This window comes from Rattus norvegicus, chromosome 16 (assembly GCF_021556685.1).
Source record: "Rattus norvegicus strain SHRSP/BbbUtx chromosome 16, alternate assembly SHRSP_T2T, whole genome shotgun sequence".
In the NCBI taxonomy this organism is placed as follows: domain Eukaryota; kingdom Metazoa; phylum Chordata; class Mammalia; order Rodentia; family Muridae; genus Rattus; species Rattus norvegicus.
The window spans coordinates 6,879,742-6,885,903 of NC_141549.1; positions in this window are offsets into that span (position 1 = coordinate 6,879,742).

Below are 6,162 nucleotides of genomic sequence, written 5' to 3' on the forward strand. Positions count from 1 at the left end.
CAGGATCTATCTTAGTGCATTGCCTTCCTACTTCCCTTGTTGCTGTGATGAATACCTGGCAGAAGCAGCCTAAGGAGGTTGATTCTGGCTTAAAGTTTAAGGGTACAGTTTACCGTGGGGAAGGCATGGCAGTCAGAGTGTGAGGCAGCTTGTCACAGGGCACTGGCTGTCAGGAAGCAGAGAGAGAGATGTTGGTGCTCTAGGGTTTTTCTCCTTTTTATTCAGTGCAGGATCCCAGCACAGGGATGGTGCCACCACCAATCAACATGGGTCGTCGTTGCAGTTAAACCTCCCTGGGATTATTCTCACATGCATGCTCAGAGATGTATCTCTTAGTTGACTCTAAATCTCATCAAATTAACAACTAAGGTTAGCCAATCGCCTTTAGTAACCTTAAATTATTATGGTAGAAGCACAAATCATGTGTAAGAACAGACAAAAAGACATGTTACACATGAGATGGATAAGTGGGTAAGGTCTCTTGCCGACAAGCCCAATGACCTGAGTTTGATTCCTAGGATCCATGAAGTGGAAGGAAACAACCAGTTCCCAAAGGTTGTTCTCTCACCTTCATATGTGTGCTGTGGCACACCCACACTAGTGCATGTGCTTACACACACACACATGCACACTCACACAGGTGCATTTACTCACACATGTACACACACATGCACATACTCACACACATGTGCACTCGCACACATGCACACTCATACATGTGCACATGCTTACACACAGGCACACTCACACACATGCACACTCATACATGTATACATACTTACACACATACACTACACACATACTCACTCACACATATGTGCACATACTTACACACATGTGCACTCGCACACATGCACACTCATACATGTGCACATGCTTACACACATGCACACTCACACACAAGCACACTCATATATGTATACATACTTACACACATACACTACACACATACACACTCACACATGTGCACATACACACATGCACACCCACTTGCACATGCACATACACGCATACTCACACATATGTGCACGTACTTACACACATGAAGTCATGCATGTGCATATACTCATGCACATACATACCCACATGCCCACAAAATAAATGCATAATTAAGTGAATAAATATTTTGAAGAGGAGGTTCAGACCTGTGTACTGGCACGGGAGACTGTCTGTGGACTGCTGTGGCGTGTAAGGGATGTGGCTGTACGTCTTACTCTCCTCTCCATATGCCACACACTCTTTTCACTCAGTCCTTCAACTGCTGAACAATTGGGCAAACTTTATTTATATTCGCAAATAGAAAGATCTAGAATGTTGCACGTCCCACTAGAGACTTCCTTTTTAATCTTATAAATTGTTGCATTATGTAAATTTTTTACAGAAAAACATTTCACCTTGGTTTTTCCAGATATGGTTTCTCTGTGGAACAGCGCTGGGTATCCTAGAACTCACTCTGTAGACCAGGCTGGCCTTGAACTTACAGAGATCTACCTGCCTCTGCCTCCAGAGGGCTGGGATTAAAGGTGTGTGGCTCCACTGCTGCCTTTTTTTTTTTTACGTTATTTTATTTGTGAGTACGTGTGCTTTGCACCACATGCATGCCTGGTGCCTAAGGAAGTGGTAAGCCTCTCCATGTGGGTGCTGGGAATTGAACCCAGGTCCTTTGAGAAAACAAGGGCTCTTAACCACCGAGTCAACTCTCCAGCCCAAAATCTTACAAAATTTTAAACAATGCAAGGAATTAAATTCTATCCAACTGAGGAGTAAAGAAGAAAGAAAAATAGCATTTCTTCCGTAAGTCTCCAGTCCAAGTCCTTTGCCCACACGCCACAGGGGCGGGCAGAGTTCACATACAGCTCTGAGGCTAGTCTTTCTGGCCCAGATCTAACTGTGGTTCGGTTCCACAGAGGTCCCAGTGACCTCTGTCAGTGCACCAGCAGGGAAGACACAGAATTGGGCAGTGAGAGGCCTCAGTCTGTCCTCTGGAATCTTCTTGAATCAAGTCCAGAGCTGTAGGAAGGCGCCTCACAATATAAAGGGCTGCTGGGTGGAAAGCTGGGGCAAATTAAACATGCGTGGGTGGCTGTAAAGGGCCACTTTAACATTCGCCACCACAAGATGGTGCTGGCTTCCACTGCGCCCCACGTGGAAGGCCAGGATAGCCTCCACCATTACAAGATGGCGCTGGCCTCCGCCGCGCCAGCCGACTTCCTTTCAAAAAGTTAACTGTGTGCGCATGTGCAAGAGTGCCTTCGTGCCAGGTCTTTGCCCACTCCGGGGCGTGCCTAATGAGATCATGGGTAAGCGACCAATCAGGTGTGGATGCGCCGCGCTAGGGTGTATATAAGCCGCGCCATGCGGGCGCGCAGGGTTCTCTTTAAGATTTAATAAAAGGTTTTGGCTGCCGCAAGGATTCGTATGTCCCCGCGTGTTTTCTTGCTGGCGAGGTCGCGCGTGGGACATTTGGTGCCGAGAACCCGGGATAAAAAAACGCCACACCATCGCCAGGTGCCGAGAGGGAGTCCTCCGTCCGCGGAGAGAATCCAGAAGCGGCAGGAATTGAGGTAAACTCCGAGAGACATGATAGGAAAGCATGTCAGAAACGTAGCGTAGTGAAAGGTTGCAACGAAAAAATGATACTGATCGATCTCAAGCACCAGGCCCCTCTGCGGTCTTACCACCGTCAGAGGTGATAGTGTGGGGAAAGGACACCCCGGGGACAGTGGCCACCTCAGCTACTGAGGGAGGGACCCCTGCAAAAATGGGGGCCCCCACTGTGAAGAAACCGAAAGTTATGGATCCTTCATGGACAAGGCTGGTAATTTTGTTTATTTTTTTCTTTGTGTGGGAAGCCGTTACAGTCGCTAGGACAGGTCAGAGGGTCCTTACAGAGCAACAAGAAAGTATGTCGGAGGGAGAAAAGGTCTCTAAAGAAAAAATGAAAAGAAAAGGAGATAAAATGAACACAGTATTTTGGGAGAAAAATTTTGTCTTTGTGCTGGTAAAAGGTGTGATCAGGCTCTATAAGGTTTGCAGAGTCATACTGATTAGGCTTGATAGAGTCAGACCGCCTGAAAATTTATTCAGGAGAATCAAACAAAAGGACATCTCAATGCCCATGCACAGCTTGATGGAGTTAATGTAATTGGGTTGTGAGTGAAAATACTCAGGACTGTGTTTCACTTCCATACCATTGGCGAATGTCAGTCGTGCTGCTCAGATAATATATCTCAGTATCTTACAGGAATTGGGTTTCAACACGTTGATGGACTAGTCCAGGAATTGAGACAATCCATCGTCCATATCGACTCCACTCGAGTGGATAGTCACCGTGAACACCATCTGGTTTTTTCCCTCTTTGTCTATTGTCTGTCCTTGGTGCACCAGGATGTCCCCATGTCTGTCAGTTTATGTCTGTGGTTCTTGCTTCTCTTTGTTTAAATGTTTTATGTTTCATGTTCAAAAGAAAAAATGGTAAAAGCTTTATCTGCTGGTCGTTCACACCTTGATTTGGTTTTAACTCGTTTCAAAAAGGAACAAATGAATAAAAAACAGTTTCAATCAGGCCTTTAGAGCCCTGCACCTGTAGCTGGGAACATAGGTCAGCTGGAGAAGCTGCCCAGAAGCTAAGCGTCTGCACGAGCTGATCTTAAAGGTGCCAGCAGCTTCTCAGCTTCTTTGGTACAAGAGTTGAGAGCTGTTTCTCTTAGAGAAATCCCTGACTTATTATTTGACTCAACAGGTGACAAGGTGCTTCTCTTAAAATCATAGCTAAAAAGGTAAAAATGGTGTTTGGTCTAAATATTAAAGATATGTGTAGCCACTTCAATTTTGTTTCTCATTGGTTTTAAATGTGTAAATATGCTCTACTTGCCTTGGTTATGGACTATTGGCTTTCAAGTTATTGGATATGGTTAAAAAGGTATAATATTGGTAACAGAAAGTTGACATAAAGCTCGTAATTTGGATGGAGTCATTTCTAGACAACATGTAGCATGAGCCAACCCAGGGAAACAGGTCTAAATTGAGATAATATTTTTATGGAATTCTTATTCTAGAAACCAGGCTTCTAAAAGAATTTAGGACAATGTCTCTTTGTTGAGGTACTAGAGACTACGCCATCGTACGTTCATATATAGGAATTGGCAGTCAAACTTTGTACTAGTTTGTTGGAGGTCGGGTTATGCTTTCCTAGTTGTGGTTTGCCCTGAAACTATCTGTATTTTAATGCTAGTTCCACTACCCCAAGGACAGCTGCCTAGTCAGGTACTCAGAACTCAGGTGACCTTGTGGTTGTGCTCTGGTGTTACAAAGAGAACTTAAAGATTGTGATTGAGGATTGCCAGTGTTACATTGACTAACTCAAACTTATTTTTAATTAAGAAAAAATCAAACAGGTAGAGATTGTTACAAGATTTACGAAGGATTGATGAGGTTTTGGAACTTGTGAGAACATTACAGCCAGTTTACTTACTCCAACTGCCATTTCAAGATAGATTTAGAGGATTGATTTTGAGTTTTCATTTCGTGAGCCTGCTTATAATTTTAGAGAGCCCATAGAGTGATATCATTAAGAATGGCTAATAGCTGGGGTTGGGGATTTGGCTCAGTGGCAGAGCGCTTGCCTAGGAAGCGCAAGGCCCTGGGTTCGGTCCCCAGCTCTGAAAAAAAAAGAACCAAAAAAAAAAAAAAAAAAAAGAATGGCTAATAGCCTTTTATTATGTAATTTTGTTGCTTCTTCGATGTAAGAAGTTAGAAGCTTGAATCTTTCAGTGTATATGGAAATTTTTACTACAAACCTTTGCTCTCAATATGAGCTTTAATATTTGGGGAGTAGCTGTTAGACTACTCCAGAAAAGAATATTTGAAACTAATTTCAAGCTTCTAAGGATATGTTAATTGGCTAAGTACCTCAACTTACCAGAGGACTTAGGTCTTTGTTATGCACATTGGAGATAAAGCTTCAGCTGTGTTAATACAGAGTTGTGGACTAGAGTCATGGGAGTATTTTAAAAAGAAACCTGATAAAACATATCTTATTCCAAACACCAGTTAATTGGTTACTACTAAATACTGATATTTGGCCTATTACATATACAAATTTTTCAGGCAAAATTGATAATTTTACTCTTTGCATGCTTTTGTTCTTCCTATATATTTGTGCATACAACCCATAGGAAATGCGCTTAGTGTATTTATAGGTGGTTCATCTAATGAAAAGGCTACATGTACGATTGGATCACTTGTTTATTCTCTTGAGTTTCTGTTGCTTCAACACAGATTATTAAATTCCGTGGTTTAGCCACTGTTTCTAAATCAAGCTTTCAATTCATATACTGATAGCCAATGTGTGGCTTGTGGTTTACAATTGATTTCAATTACTTAATGCTTTATTAGAGACAGGTTTTCTACTTAAAATCAGTGAGTGATTTCAGTGTAAACTGTCTGACAACTCACTGTCCTTTCAGTGCTCTGGCTCAGACAACTAAACAAAACCATAGACCCAGCTCTTTGAAAATGGTAATGGAGTTGATATGAAAAGAGGAAGACTCCATTTGCTTACTTTCAACTCCCAGCCTCACCCTGCCAGCTCAGGGATTTCTAGTAAGACTGAAATTGGACAATATTTACAAGATTTGACATTTCTAATTAATGCTTATGTTTAGGTAAATAAAGTTTGTGAGGTGCTAGAAAAATGGCTTAGTGGTTAAGAGCACTAAGTACTATTCCTTTATAGGACATTTAAGAACTCAAACTGGATTGCCTGGGCTCTTTAGCAAGGGAGGACAATGATACCAGACAGATTATAGGCCTTACATAGGAACAATTAGTCAAAAAATCTCATTCTTTATATATCCAAAACAATAATGCTGGAGACAATAATTTGGTATACAAGTCAATTTATAAATACAAGTGCTCAGTATCCTCAATTTAATCCTCGAGGACTTACCTTAATAAATAATATCTTTACTATATCTTAATAAATAAAAAGGGGGAGTTATCCCTGCATGCTAAATAATGCTCCTTTTATTTCAATTTTAAAATTTGGATGCCTTTTGGGGTTGGGGATTTAGCTCAGTGGTAGAGCACTTGCCTAGGAAGCGCAAGACCCTGGGTTCGGTCCCCAGCTCCGAAAAAAATAAAAGAACCAAAAAAAAAAAT